Source organism: Anabrus simplex, chromosome 4 (genome assembly GCF_040414725.1).
Source record: "Anabrus simplex isolate iqAnaSimp1 chromosome 4, ASM4041472v1, whole genome shotgun sequence".
Classification (NCBI taxonomy): domain Eukaryota; kingdom Metazoa; phylum Arthropoda; class Insecta; order Orthoptera; family Tettigoniidae; genus Anabrus; species Anabrus simplex.
Genome location: NC_090268.1, coordinates 232071050 through 232087672, shown reverse-complemented (window position 1 = coordinate 232087672; position 16623 = coordinate 232071050). Strand labels below are relative to the sequence as shown.

At 42.9% G+C, this 16623-nt stretch overlaps 1 protein-coding gene across 2 annotated transcripts in view; it reads left to right on the top strand.

Moving 5' to 3' along the window:
• Positions 1-16623, top strand: part of LOC136872601 (C-Maf-inducing protein) — a 558641-nt gene that overhangs the window by 396572 nt on the left and 145446 nt on the right. The window lies entirely within an intron of this gene.

Genomic DNA, 16623 nt, shown 5'->3' with positions numbered 1-16623 from the left:
ATAATAATAATAATAATAATAATAATAATAATATAAAGAAGAAATATAGTCATAATAAGCATAATGACTAAAGTGCATATTGGATGAAGAAAACCCATTCACACAACATACATACAATGACTCACACAACTCAGTTATATGTTCCCAGGTAAAACTTTCGACAGGCAGATTTGAATTTATGAGAGGAAGTAACGTGCCGAATGTCTATTGGGAGAGTATTCCAGAGTATCGATGCAGTAACTAAAAAGGAATGATTGTAGGAATTCGTTCGATTTAGTGGAATATCAAGTAGGAAATCAGAACGGGTATTAATTTCATGGAATGAGGAAAGGAAACGAAAATTAGAAGATTGGTAAGTAGGAATGTTCGTTGAGAGCACTTGGTAAACAAGTGTCATTAGGTGAGAATTCCTTCGTTCATTTATGCGTAGCCATCCCAATGTTTTGAAATGTGGTGTAACATGAGAGTTATGTCGCAGGTGGAAGGCATATCGAATGCATGAGTTTTGTGCTCGTTGAAGTCTCAAAGCTTGTTCAGCATTCAGATTGACTAGTACCGTATCTCAGTAGTCTAAAATTGGGAATAGTAGTGCTTGGATTAATTTTAATTTTAAGTTTTTGAGGAAAAGAATTCTTGTGACGTTTTAGGGGATATAGAGCTGCATGAACCTTTCTACATACATTTGCTTCGTGTTCATTCCAGGTCAGAGTCTCATTGCTATTTGCTTTACATCGCACCGACACAGATAGGTCTTATGGCGACGATGGGACAGGAAAGGCCTAGAAATAGGAAGGAAGTGGTCGTGGCCTTAATTAATGTACAGCCCCAGCATTTGCCTGGTGTGAAAATGGGAAACCACGGAAAACTATCTTCAGGGCTGCCGACAGTGGGATTTGAACCCACTATCTCCCGGATGCGAGTTCACAGATGCGCGTCCCTAACTGCACGGTCAACTCGCCCGGTCAGATTCTCATTGATGGAGATTCCAAGATTAGTTACATATTTAAGGTACGGTACAGCAATGTCATTGATTATGATTGGAGGAGGATTAACATTGCTTATTACGTGTAATAATTTAGAGTTTCCTCTGATAACACTTTGTGTTTTACGAAGATTCAGGATTAAGTGGTTGTTTTTAGAGTAGGCAGTAAGCCTTTCAGTATCTGATTTAATGTGCTGAACTGTTTCATGTAAATTGTTTCTAGTGGTGTGCTTGTATATCTGCAGATCATCAGCATATAAGTGTTAGTTGCAATACTGAAGTGTGGAGGATATGTCATTAATATGCAAGACGAACAGTGGGGGCCCTAGTACAGACCCTTGAGGGACACCGGATGATTACACAGCCCATTGGGATCTTTGATTGTTTACCACTACGCCCTGGCGACGATTTGTATCGTACGATTTAAAAACATTAGGGCTATCGGACCGATATGCAGAGAGTGGAGCTTGGATAATAGTATGTCTATATTTGCCGTTAAACAAGAGAGATGTGAGAGGAAAGAACATGCGTAGAATTTTAACATCAGATAGGCCACATGGTACGGGTCGTGTAGCTGTGAGGTTGAGTGTGGGAGATGGCGATTGTGAGAAGAGTTTTCAGTGCTTTCTCTTTTACACATAAGAGAAACGCCGGAACTGTGCCTTAATGAAGGCCAATGCAACTACCTTCCAAGTCTTAACCCATTCCTAGCCAGCGGCGCTGAAAACCTGCCGCTGGTAGCGTGGTATTAAACCACTCTTATGTTGTATGTATGTATGTTCATTTGTTAATTGCTCAGTCCGGATTGGATCCTCAACAGCTCCGCCATCATCTGGCATACATGGTCTACACGTCAGTAGGCAAATAGGAGTTAGTTTCCCGTTGCCTTCCTCGCAGAATTACAAGATGATATTTCATATGTCTGACAAACCCACTGAAATGCATGCACCAACCAATGCTATGAGCGACATTTTCGCACCATTCATAACAGGGACTAGCTGCATAAGGAATAGCATTATTAGCATCGCTCATACCTCAGTTACTTTCACATCGTCAAAGTCAAGGTGGAGAGTGAGACAGATACATCAGTGAAAGATTTGTTCTAGTCCATACCATGGTGCACTGTAAACACTAGGTCTGTTCAGCAAAGACATTAACCGTGAGTTTGTCGAGTGTGGCATGATAGAGCTTGAATTATTACTCTTCATAGACATAAGGATCTCTTAATGAAGAACGTGGTTTTGAGCGGAATGGTGGGAACTTCAGACCTGACTAGCCAACGACTTGCAAGTCTAAAAAACATGGCAGTCAGTCCCGAAAACGTAAACCACTACACTGGAAAACTAATTTCCAGCGAATGAAAACGACTTCAAAATTATGGTTGTAAATCTTACTGCATCTGGTGGAATTAATTACGACACTCGCTGTAGGTCTACTTCAACACTATCATCGTGGTCTCGCATCATCCAGTTCGCAGTAAATCTGAGATGTTACCTTCGGTGTAGATGACTCAAACAGGTCGAATTCCGAGAAGTATGGCTGTGATATGAAGCCTTGTATTCTCTGGATGAAGTAATACTAGTATCTTCTAGTGCTATCTCGCTCTTTGGCTCGTGTTGAATTCACGCTCATTCATCGTATAACCTTCATCTTACCTGAGGAATCTTAAGGGCACGTTTGCAGGTCAGTATATTCTCTCAATCAGGAATTAAAAAAAAAAAAAAATTAGAAATGTCGACACTTTCTTGAGAGGATTGTGAAAGAAGTGAGGACCAAGAGATGCGTTTAGTCCATACCATGGTGCACTGTAAACACTAGGTCTCTTCACCAAAGACATTAACCATGAGTTTGTAGAGAACTTTGCGTTTTCCGTGGTTTCACCGCCACGAATGTCCCTGGCCTGAGAGACTCGCCTTACCCTGTTCTGGTTGTTGCTGCTGTTGTTGTTGTTGTCGTTGTTGTTTGAGTCATCAGTCCCTAGACTGGTTTGATGCAGCCCTCCATGCTACCCTATCCTGCGCTAATATTTTCATTTCACCGGGCGAGTTGGCCGTGCGGTTAGGAGCGCGCAGCTGTGAGCTTGCATTCGAGAAATAGTGGGTTCGAATCCCACTGTCGGCAGCCCTGAAGATCCCTATCCAATCGTCGCCATAAGACCTATCTGTGTCGGTGCGACATAAAGCGAAATAGCAAAATCATCATCAATATTTTCATTTGTACATAACTGCTGCATCTTACATCTGCTCTAATCTACTTTTCATATTCATACCTTGGTCTACCCCTTCCGTTCTCTCCGCCTACACTTATCTCTAAAACCACCTGAACAAGTCCTGTGTGTCTTAAGATAGACCGATAGGACATATCTCTTCTTCTCGTCAAATTGAGCTAAATCAATACGGAGTGAAAACTGGTACCGCCTTCTCTCCCGTGACTTAAACCAAGCACAGTAGCTACGGCTAACAGTGGTCGTGGCTTTACAGCTCTGCGTTCGGGAGGCAGTGAGCAATCCCATCGTCGGCTGTCCTGAAAATGGTTTTCCATGGTTTTCCATTTTCCTCATAAGTTCGTTTTATAGACCATGGCCGCTCCCCTCTCACCTTCTACGCACCTCAAATCACCGCAACAAATCTTCTGGCCTGAGAGAGCGAGTCACCCTCTAGGGGGCCCGCCGTACCCCGTCAGGGTACGAAATGAAATCATGTTACCAGCAGAAGTGACTTAAACACATCCTGGAATATCTGCTGTATCTATACGGTGGGAATGCAGACCTGCTCCATTGATGTTGCTAAACCATAAGGTGCTCACTGATGAAATAAATGGCGACCACGAGGCTCTACCGTATTACTGTATTTTTTATATTTGCTGCATGACCACTCTAGGCCTACTCTTATTATTTTTAGACCATGACATCAAACGTGCTAACAGTTACACAGCGTGTTCCACGGTCTGTATTTTAGGACTGGAAACCTCTGAGTGGGATTCTGCTAACCACTTAAGGAATATATTCCCATTTTAAAAGGATCACCATAATGAATTTCTACATGCGATGAGGTGGTAGTTGCAGCAACAATGTTAAATCATCTGTAGTTAATGAAGCTAGAGATCAGGAGGCAGGGCGCACTTCTCTCCAAGTTGCACCTGCGGCAAACATTTCAGCCTGCCGCTAACAGAGCTTGTAGCTTTGCATCACTGTTCACTTCGTGTCTATATACAGATTGTTCCCAAACATGAGGGAAGTAATCGGGAAACGTATAGCGCATCCAAAAAAAATATAATAATAATAATAAAAAAAACGAAAAACGTCCCTATGAACATACGATGCCTTTGCTGGCGAGATGTAGTGTTTACAGTGCACTATGTCTTCTGGTATGGGCTATATCAATTTTGTTACTTTCATTGACCTGTCTCAGTCTCATCCTTGGCTTTGACAATATGAAAGTGACTGAGGTATGAGTGATGCTAGTAATACCATTGCTTATACAGCCAGTCCCTGTTATGAATGGTGTGAAGATATCGCTCATAGGGTTGGTTGGTGCATGCATTTCAGTGGGCTTGGCAGACTGATATGTAATAGCAGCGGCTGGCTCGGTGAGGAAAGCAACAGGATATTACCTCACTCCTCATTTCCCTAGTACGCCTCTTCAGTGACGCCTAGGCTATTTATGACAGCTGTTGGCGGAGCTGCAGAGGATCAAACCAGCCTTCGGGCTGAATACCCAACATACATACACATGAACATACCATCGATTGTGTACGACTTACAGACTTATAACATTGTACGAGAAGCATTGATAATGGCACATCCCATGTCGAGTTGCTGTCGCCACGTTGGTGTACACTCATGCACAGAAATGGTGTCCCGACATAAACAATCAAAACTGCCCCACTCCAGTACCAAAAAGGAGGGGGGGGGAGTGAATGTGTAGTCTTGAAGGCCACTCCAGTACTGAAAAGGAGGGGAAGGGAGTGAATGTGTAGTCTTGAAGACCACTCCAGTACTGAAAAGGAGGGGAAGGGAGTGAACAGGTAGGGCTGAAGGCAAAGCATGTGTATTGCTATACATCGCCACTATGTCCATTTCAATCACAAGAAAGTCTTGTAGCGATGTTAAGCGAGGAGGTGGGGGGACGCCATGCTTTGTTTTATACTGGGACACAATTACTGTGCATGCGTATACCAGCGATATTAAGGCATATGTTCATATGAACTTCCTGTGTTGGTTTGGGGTGTATTATCTATCACCCGATTACTTCCCACATGTTTGTGAACACCCTGCAAGGAGGACCTGTATTTTTACGTTCATTCCGAACCACAAGAGCACTGTATTTAAAAACCCCAATGCATTTGCCAGCATCAGAATCACACCTCCGTAGCGAGAAGGAAGTGACATAATGCCCCAGAAAAAAACGAGGAATTGCGGCCTATGTTAAAGGGCACCAGAACACATGCTCCAGGAGTTATATTCCTCGTGTACAATACTTTACCTTTCGTGGTTTTAGCACGGAGCTGTTTACTCGCCGGTTTGAGATATCTTAAGGAGATGCGGTCTTAAACACTGTTACCGGATTGTTTACATCTGATTTTTACGTATTATTTACATTTGATTTGTATATTATTTACAGTTATCGTTGCATCATTGACAAACCTGAGTTAACGTAACCTTGCATACCCTACAACCAGTTGCCCAAAATCACGGCCACCAATCTCAGTGCAAGTATAACATGTAGTAATTAGCTGTAAATAAAATAAATGGCTTCTCAGACCCTAGTTCCCTATCTCAAAATGTTCGGTAGAAAATCCGCCATTTCCTGTTTAATTTTTGCACACATTTACTGAAACACCCTGTATAGGTTATATAGGAAATAACTTCCCAGTTATTGGAGACGTGATAGTAGAGTTTCATTGTCATTGAATTCTCACTGAGGTGGCCGTGGTTCTAATCCCGACCAATGCATGTGATATTTTTGAAATGAAAACTCATGTGTCAATCGTTCGGATTCCACGTAAACAGTATGTCTTGTGGCTATGAACATATACTAGGAAATCTTATGTCCTATTACCTTAAATTCAGAACTGCTCCCGTACGAAGGAAGGGTGAGTAGCTAGTCTTCTATATAAAAATAAAAGGAAGTTTGTCTATCTGTCAGTCCGTGCGCAACGCCCAGCTAAATCTACGGCACGCAGAGATCTGAAATTTTTAACATAGGTAGATGGAAGGAGGCCTAAATGCACCTCGAAGCCGGATTTCTGATTTTCACGTTCGTTGGGGAGTTATGTACGAAAAACTGGTTGAAAACGTGTGTTGCGATATGACAATCCAACGAGCTGTCACCAGGATTAAATGCATATTCACTGTCGCTAGGCAATTTACATAAGATAGGTAATACATGTCAAGGAGCCATTTTTTAGTCCATGGCGTAGGAAGCCATTTTCGGTCCCCGACAGGAGGAGCCATATTCATTCCGTGATATCCGGAAGTGTCTGTGGGTATGTGTGTGATGCCAGCCAAATCGACGCCGACCGGGCGAGTTGGGCGTGCGGTTGGGGGCGCGCCGCTGTGAGCTTGCATCCGGGAGACAGTGAGTTCGAATCCCACTGTCGGCAGCCCTGAAGATGATTTTCCATGGTTTCCCATTTTTGCATATTTTTTGTTGCTAGTTGCTTTACGTCGCACCGACACAGATAGGTCTTATGGCGACGATGAGATAGGAAAGGGCTGGGAGTGGGAAGGAAGCGACCGTGGCCTTAATTAAGGTACAGCCCCAGCATTTGCCTGGTGTAAAAATGGGAAACCACGGAAAACCATCTTCAGGGCTGCCGACAGTGGGGTTCGAACCTACTATCTCCCGAATACTGGATACTGGCGGCACTTAAGCGACTGCAGCTATCGAGCTCTGTAGGTTTCCCATTTTCACTCCAGGCAAATGCTGGGGCTGTACCTTAATTAAGGTCACGGCCGCTTCCTTCCAACTCCTAGGCCTTTCCTATCCCATCGTCGCCATAAGACCTATTTGTGTCGGTGCGACGTAAAGCCACTAGCAAAATAATAATAATAATAATAATAATCGACGGCACGCAGATGCCTGACATTTTAAACATAGACGTGTTTTTAGATGAATCTTTATACAGGTAAAGGCCTGCTTTCAAGAATTACTTAAATTACTTTTAATCGTTTTAATTATTTTTATTTAATTACTTTTTAATTATTTGATTTCGCTATACCAGCATGAACCGTATTTTCCTTCAACTAATTCTTTCGTATCTTTTATTTAGAGGGTCATAGTAGTACTTAAGATATATAATAATAAACAAGGAATAGTTATACACATATCACTCGAGGTGCCATTTTTACGTCCAGGAAGCCATTTTCATTCAGTCCGTGATAACCGGAAGTGTTTGTCTGTTTGTATGTGTGCGATGCCCAGCAGAATCTACGACATACGTACAGAGATCTGAAATTGTTGTCACAAATGGACACAGCATTTCACCGATCGCACATGGCTGTGCCAAAGAGCAATTCTTGCTCCAAGGAATGCTATCATCATCATCAACAAGTAACTTTTACAGGAATTACCTGGTTTTCTACAAATGTACAAGTCTATCGACACGACATGTGATACAAATGAGGCTGTCAAGTACTCGACCGAGCTTCTGAACAATTTAGTCACGTGGAGTACCCTCGAACATCGTGGAGTGGAAGATTGTGGCACCGATTATCCTTCTGTCCTCTTCAACGGAACACGACTCTCAGTTAAGAAGCTGATGCCGAATATTATTGAAGCCCCCATCATAACTGGACATGCCGCGGGCGAAGTAGTATTCGTTCCTCGAATTCAAATCATCCCTTCGGATATAGACCTACCGTTTCAATTTGAGACGTCTGCAGTGTCCAGTTTGTTTCACTTTCGCAGTGTGAATCAACAAGGCACAAGTACAGTTGCTTAAAGTGTAGGACTCATTCTTCGGAAAAGGTGCTTTTTCCATAATAGGTTGTTCAAGAGTTGGAAAGGCAAACACGCTATTCATCTTAGCTCTAAATGGAAGTACACTTAATATAGCTTATGCGGAAGCACTATAAGAAAAAAAATAGTTTTTTAAATATAATATGATCTTTCATATTGTTTTTATATTATTTGTACCGTCCACCCACCCGATATCTTAAGTATTAAAAGTAGCAATATTATTAAAAGTAAAATAATGTAATTCAATGTAATATAGTAATGTAAAAACGATATGTGTTATATATAAAAATGCGTTTTTAAGTAAATGGTTTAAGAACGTCTAACGGTTGAATGAATAAACTCCTGCAAAGCCGCAGATAACTAAAAACTAGCTTGCTTGCTTTTTAACTACACGGTTACGTTAACTTACTACACCTCTGTAGGCCTATAGGATATAGATATCAAAACAAAGCATCGACCGCTGCTCAGCTCGAAGGCCTGTAGATTACGAGGTCAGAGCGACGAATCCTGTCGACTGTTATTTTTAGCCTTCTGGACCGGGCCAGATATGAAGATTTAAATAATTAGTCAATCTGTTAGAATGTCGATGTAATATTCTTGTTTGCACTGTATTGTTGAAATCGTTTAGAATTGTGCCCTAAGAAGCAAATATTGCAGACCTAAACATGACTAATTATTGCTAACAGTTTGTATAATTGCTTAAGAAAATCACTACATACCGAGAGAGTTGACCGTGCGGTTAGGGGCGCACAGCTGTGAGCTTTCCTGTGTCGGTGCGATGTAAGGCAACTCGTAAAAAATAACTTAAAACACCATGCATTAGTATATCGCACAGTAATTCAGAGCAAGACGATTCGCTTACTTAATGATCCTACACTAACTAAGTTATTAAATGCATTACTCGTACATGCCAGTCCGACTCCTTGGCTGAGTGGTCAGCGTACTGGTCTTCAGTTCATAGGCCCCGGGTTCGATCCCTTCTGGGCGAAGGATTTTAACTGTGTATGGCTAATTCGTTCGGGGATTGGGAATTCGTGTTCTTTTTTGATACACTTGTCTTCATTCATATACGAAAGATCGCAGTCGTAACCAGTATAGAAACATGCAAGTGGATACATCCCCCAAAAAGGTTGGCATTCTGCCATCAAATTGAATCAGATCCACATCAAATGCTGAGCCCTTATTTTGGGTACTATCCCAGTATTCACCTGGAGTGAAAGGAAGCAAGCATGAGACTTCAGCCCACTTTTCTTCTCAGTTGTGTTCCCGAGGCTGAGCTGCGGTGGTGGTGGTGATTTCTGTTTTAAGAGGAAGTACAACTGAACAAATTAAGTAGAAAAGAAATTTAAAATAAAATAAAAGAAAATGATTTATTCAACGAAGGAATTTTGAAACGAAGTCCAAAAAGCAAAAAGTATTAAATTAAGGTGAAAAATCTCTAACGAATCAAAAGGGAACGTGCGTTCCCTGAGTAAGAGAACACTTGTAATTTGCATACCCTTGATTAATCCACTGTCGCACATAAAGCGGATGACGAGATCAGCAGTAGTCGCGTCATCGGCTAGTATGCGTTCGAGTGTTTCCTGCAGGCCGAGGCTCCGTCTCTCCTTCCCTAACGTCTCCTCGCCCTCATTTCCATCGTCAACTTCATCTTTGTTTACTCCATTTCTTTCTTTTCTTCTACCTCTCCCTGCTCCTTTCTTTTGCCCTCCTCTTCCCCTTTGTCTACTCCATTTCTTATATCTCTCACCTCTTCCTCATTATTTCTGTCTCCCACTTCATCATTTTTGTCTTATTATAGCTCTTCTTATTCTTCCCCTAATTTTTTAATGTCTCTCATCATTTTGCCTGCCTTTTCTTCTTTTTCTTAGTCACTCTCCTCTTTCTTCTGTTTCTATCCTCTTCCTGTCCGTACTCTTTTCTGTTGTCGTCCCTGTGTTCCTCCCTATCCTCTCCATTTTCCTTCCTGCTGCTCATTCATTTCTCTCCAGCACTTTATCTTCGACTAACTCCACATCTTCCTCCTCCTATTTGTTCGGTAATTCCTCCTTCATCTTATCGTCCACGTTTTCCTTCTCATCTTCTTTCTATTTCTCCCATGCGTCCTTCTTTCTCGCGCCCAATTCTTCGTTTTTCTCATATTCCACTACTTCATCCACACACTTGTATTCCTTTCATATTTCCTCCTGTTTATTTTTCACATTTGGTATGTCTTACTGAAGCTCGTTCCTCCTCATCATCACTATTCTTCTTCATGTCTAAATCTGTATCTTCCACCTTGTCACTTCTTCACCCTCACTGTACGCCTACATGCGGTAGTAGTTTCGAAACTTGTTGAGGCGTATTTTTTAAAATACCTGCTTTAGTCTCTGTTCTTTTCAAATACTGTCTTTACATTTAAACATACTGGCACTCTTCCAGGAATATGAATAAGTTGTGTAAGAAGACCTGACTATTTAAGTAATCAATCCGCTATTCTGCTGTCCACTTTATGTGCGACATAACACTCGTTCGACTGACCCATTTCACCTTCAGAACATGAAAAAGGTATCTTCAAGGAGACCTCTAAAAAACGTTTGCAATTGTTCTGTATTTACTGCTGAGAATCCTAATTGAAATGCGACCTCGGCTTTCTAGTTGTGTTTCAATAGAGCACTCACGTTAGATGTGATGCCACTGCAAACAGTTGTTCTATTTGTCAGACGGACTGAACTTGTTTGATCACTGCCAACTGGTTCGCGAAAGTAAACTCTGTCTTCTGGATGAAGTCCTTCAGTAGGTGATTTCTAGTCTAAAGATCTGCGAGTCTGTTGACTTAATTCTGTGTGGTGATATCCAGGTCGAGAATTCGCGACAGACTTGCTCTCCAGACGGAACACTGGAGACCCTCTGCTCTTCCGTGCTGTCTCGTACGGATAGCTATACTTTTAAAATTACTGTATCTCTCTCTTCCAAATCAAATCAGACGTACTTTTCTAAATTAAGTTGTAATTTTGCTACACCTACTATGCATCTATATACAGTTACATCTCATTTATATGTTATTCACTTCTACGTTTCTCACAGTTACACACTTTTTTTTCTTTTTTGCTATTTGTTTTACGTCGCACCGACACAGATAGGTCTTATGGCGACGATGGGATAGGAAAGGCCTAGGAATGGGAAGGAAACAGCCGTGGCCTTAATTAAGGTACAGCCCCAGCATTTGCCTGGTGTGAAAATGGGAAACCACGGAAAACCATCTTCATGGCTGCCGACAGTGGGATTCGAACCCACTATCTCCCGGATGCAAGCTCACAGCTGCGCGCTCCTAACCGCACGGCCAACTCGCCCAATGCTAAATGTTTTAGGCGCCGAACTTTGTACATTAATATTTAGACCAATTATACGTTTTTCGTTTAGAAGTTTAGAAGAACGTCTCGTTTGTTCGGTCCCCATGAATGAATCATTAATTTATCTACTCATTTATACGTTATACAGTACTGAGAATATGAGAGTCACAGAGAGAAAACTGACAACATCTAATCCCACCGAATTCCGTAAGCGGACTGTTTGTAGATAACCTTTCTGACACTGTCTGAGTATAAAACGGTTGCCGCCGACAATGCGTTAAGTGAGGCGACAGTAGATGCCGACGCTCCATGTATTTATAGAACGCATTATCGCTGTGCATGTGTATATAATTGACTAGTGTATGATTGTGTGGAAAAATCAAAGAAGCAAAGCCACGAACCTACTACGCTGGCGGAGCAGGGGAGAGGTGATACTCCCACGTGGCGCGTCCCAGGTGGCGGATAGGGGGGTCCTAACCGGCTTGCCGGCGGACTTGAGGGAAATAAAATACCTCTCGCGGACCAAACACACTACCCCCTGCGGGTGGGGGACGCACATGTAGAACACACCCGCGGTATCCCCTGCCTGTCGTGAGAGGCGACTAAAAGGGGCGACCAAGGGATGATTGAATTAGAACCATGAAACTACTTGTGATTAGTACCATCAAGCGGGGAACACCATGGGTTGCCTGTACTTGCGAGTAGTACCACTAAATTAGGTACGAAATAGGTTTGTGATTCGTAACAGTAAAGAGGCTGGCCTGGGGGTTTCCAGTACCCGTGCGTTGTATCCATGTGAGCAACACCGCGGGTCTGGGCGTAGCCTGTGAGTTGTACCACTATATGAGCGACACCGTCGGTCTGCGTTGCCTGTGATTGGTGCCCACTATGTGAGGAACACCACGGGAACACCGGCGCCCGTGATTAGTACACCTAGGTGAGGGGCCTCTTCGGTTTGCGTTGGCTTTGAGTGGCGCCATTGTGTGCGAAACACCATAGGTCTGCGTTCCCTGTACGAAGTACAATAAATACTTGTGAGTAGTACCATCTTGTGTGGAACACCGTGAGTCTTCGCTACTTTTGATTAGTACCCCAACATGACACATACCATGGTTCTACTTTACTCGCGACATGTATCATTCTGTGGGGCCTTAGACATGGATTTTGCACCCCTTTAGACATCAAGCAACATTGTGCTTTATAAGTGGTCCCTTGGTCAGTAATACTATTATTCACGATCTTTTATTGAGTCTGATCCACTGTTTTTGTTTGTTTGTTTTTTTGTTTTTTGTTGGGTTCCTGTCCATCCATTCATTCTTCATGACATTTTTTATTTTATTTTGGTCAGTGGATGAATTTGTACTTTTTGTTATTTCATTTCGTACCATTAGGGCCCGATGGCCTCGTTGTTAGGCCCCTTTAAACAACAAGCATCGTAATCATCATCAAGAAGCAAAGAAAACTTGGCATTTTATTAAAACCAGTGTAAAGCACCAGTACTGTGCCTGTATGCAAGTACAGTAGGCCTATTGTACTTTAATGTGTGTGTTTGTTTCATTTATTGGCTTCGTATACAGTCTCCCTTTGAAAACTTGTAAGTTGTAACGGAGGTTCATGTGTAATTCAAATGATTATGACAGCGTTGTCAAATGTTGTACCTGCATATGTGTTCAGTATGAGAGTTGCTCTGTACTGCACCTTTGATGGTTATCGTAAGGTAAGGTTGTATTCTGCCTAAAGGCAGGTCCGAACCTCCGCAAAGGTGTGCCTGAGCCGGAGTGGCCAGTTCCTTTCCGATCCTCCATTCCCTTGCCCTCCACCAACAGCGCGTGGCAACTCATCCATATCTTGACTACGCCCAACGTTGCTTAACTTCGGAGATCTCACGGGATCCGGTGTTTCAACACGGCTACGGCCGTTGGCGATGGCTATGTATCATACTTAAAATCCACCTCCGTAGCGTAACGGTTAGCACTAAGCTGCCGTCCTCGGAGGCTAGGGTTCAATTCCCAGTACTGCCAGAGATTTAAGAATGGCAGAATGTGGGCACATGGTTCTCACTCCATTGGAGATATGCGTGAAATGAGCTGCACCACATCGTCGAATGCGAAGACACGAGTATACCTTTTTATTTGACAGTGCTCAAACCACGTTTGGTGGCTACGGGCAGTGCTCGGAGCGCCTCTGACGCCTTCGTATCGTATAATGAACACAATAGCCTCACATTACAGTGGATTCAACCCTATACCATATTTCGACAGGAATTTATGTTGTTGAACTACGAGGGCTGTACGTAAAGTAGTGGCAACGTACCCCCCCAGACACTAGCAGCAGATCGGGCATGCGCGACCAGGTGGCCCTGTTGTCTATGTGTAGTGTGCATTTGACGGATATCCAGTTGAGAGCGTTGTTGCTTTGTGGCGTTGAAGTGAAGAGTGTCGATTTCACCGCTTTAAAGCATGTTTTCCAAACGTGATCAGCGTTCGTGGATTAAAATCGAGGATGCCCGTGGCAAAAATGCATCAGAATGTTACTGAGGATTACATGAAGCCTGTGGCGAGAATGCATTGCCGTATGCACGATGGGTCAAGGCGTTTCATGCCGGTCGGAATAAGATTGCGGATTTGTACCGCACAGGTCGACCGTCCATTCCTCAAGATCAGATTGACATCATGAATGGTCTCATTTCCGTAGACAATCGATGGGCTGCCCGGGAATAATCCGTAGAAGTTGGTCTTAGTCATCGAACGGTGAGGTACACGTCTTAACATGAGGAAAACTGCTTCTCATTGGGTTCCACATCAACTCACCGACGTACGGGTATGCACTGCCTGGCATGCACGTGGTCAGATACCGCAACGAAGGAGACTCATTTCTGCAGCGTCCTTTCTCCATCGATGAGACATGGGCAAGAGCCTAGGAGCGTCAATCGAATGAACGGCGTCACCCAGGTTTGCTGCGTCAACAGAAATTTCGACAGGATCCCAGTCGGGTGAAGCTTATGCTGATTGCGGCATACGACTATGAGAGTGTTATTCCTACACACGCTGTGCCCGTGGGACAAACAGTCAACAGTGACTACTATTGCCAATTTCTGGAGGGTCACTTACGCCCTGCTGTGCGGCGCAAACGTCCACGTTTATTGCGAGACGATCGTTCTATTGTGTTGCATGACAACGCACATTTGTCATGTCGCTAACAATATCAAACTCTTACTGCAACGGTAGCATTGAGAGGTCTTCGAACAGCCTCCGTACTCACCAGACATGAGTCCTTGTGACTTTGACCTGTTTCCGAAGTTGAAGGAACCTCTCTGAGGCCGCCGATTTCCTGACGTGGCATCTGAAATTCGCGCAGTAGGGCGCTCCGTGGCTAGAGAACGCCTTGCCAACTGTCTCCAACAGCATACCGACATTTGGCAAAAGGAAATAGACTTTACACCGAAGGAATGTAATGCGAGGATGAGAATTGTGCCGGCTGCCGAAGCCTCTCGCACTCCTCTGGGGCAATGATTAATGCATGACTGATTGAATGAAATGACATTGCAGAGTGTTGCTGGAATGAAATATGACAGGGAAAACCGGAGTACCCGGAGATAAACTTGTGGCCAGTACTTAATTTACATCCCTCCTGTTTCTTTATTTAAACATTAGTTTAAATTTTGGAGTTATAACATATTTCGGCTCTGTAGATTATTGGTCAGCATTTTTGACTTCTGGCCTCGAAGTCCTGCGTTCAATTTCCAGGATGGTCGTTGAATTTTAATCGAACAGTCAGTTACTTTGAGTTGGGAAGTGGGGATTTGTACTGTTCCTACCGACACATAGACACAACCCTCCACTGTACTAACGCATTATTTCCTATGCACGACAGACGCTACCCACCCTCGTCGCAGCATGTGCCTTACAAAGGCTTCCATAGACTAGTAATCGAAAAAAGAAAAGAAAAAAAAAAGAACTACATAGAATTCGATCAGCCTCATGCGTGCTTCTTACCCTAAGGCCCTGAATTCGATTCCCAGCCAGTTCAGGGATTTTAATTCTGGACTGATGGCTGGAATGGGATTCACTCAGCCTCGTGAGACCAACTAAGGAGCTGTCTGATATGAAAGACAGTGGACTCGATCGCGGAAACCAAGCAATAGGCCGAGAATATTGTTACGATGACCACGTGCACTCCAGTATCATCTCGGCAGCAGTGTCGTTGGAAGTTGGGCTGTTGGTGCTATATGATTGTTATGTAATATTAACCTCATTAATTGTAAGGAAATTATTATTTTCTTGGTTAGCGTACTGCTCATTTCCTATACTCGTACCCTAGTTCCTTCGAACAATCGCTAATTGTGAGACAAACCGTTGCTATTCTGTGACTTGCTGCTCTGTATATCACTCTTATTATTTTATCTTGGTGGGTTTCGTAATGTAGTCGGTTAGACTCGCGTTGTCTTCTATGCTCCGAAGGTTGCGGGGTCGAGTTTCGGCACAAGTCAGTTTGGCATTTAAGAATACTTAAATGCGAGTGACGAGTCGGAAGATTTGCTAGCACGTTAGTTACTCTTCTTTCTACCAAATCTGAAATCTATAGAAATTGAAGTGATGTTAAGTTCTTCTTCTCCTCCTTCTTCTTCTTCTTTTTCTTGGGGGCTTGATAGTCTCACTGGCGTCTCATCAAGGAGGCAGTCATGGTTCGAATCCCGGTCAGTGCTCGTGGCCTTTTTAGAATAGCAATTAACTACTCTTTAGTTTGGATTCAATGCAAAACTGGAGGTCCTGCTCTATGATCAAGGTATAAATCACGTAAAACTGTGAGTCTGTCTATTATTTTTAAAATTATGATTATTACAGTGATGCTTTCGTATTTCCATGGTGTTCAGTTTCATTATGATGATGTTATTCTGTACACATTAATAAATAAGTTACAAGATTGTGAGCAACTGTAAAATGACCTCGATAATGTTGTGAGATGGACAGCAGACAATGGTATGATGATTAACGTGGTTAAAAGTCAGGTTGTGAGTTTCACAAACAGGAAAAGTCCTCTCAGTTTTAATTACTGCGTTGATGGGGTAATAGTTCCTTTTGGGATCATTGTAAGTATCTAGGTGTTAATATAAGGAAAAATCTTCATTGGGGTAATCACATAAATATGATTGTAAAAAAAGGGTACAGACCTAATCAGATGGTTAGAGGCTATTTAGGGGTTGTAGTAAGGATATAAAGGAGAGGGCATATAAGTCTCTGGTAAGACCCCAACTCGAGTATGGTTCCAGTGTATGGGACCCTCACCAGGATTACTTGATTCAAGAACTGGAAAAAATCCAAAGAAAAGCAGCTGGATTTGTTCTGGG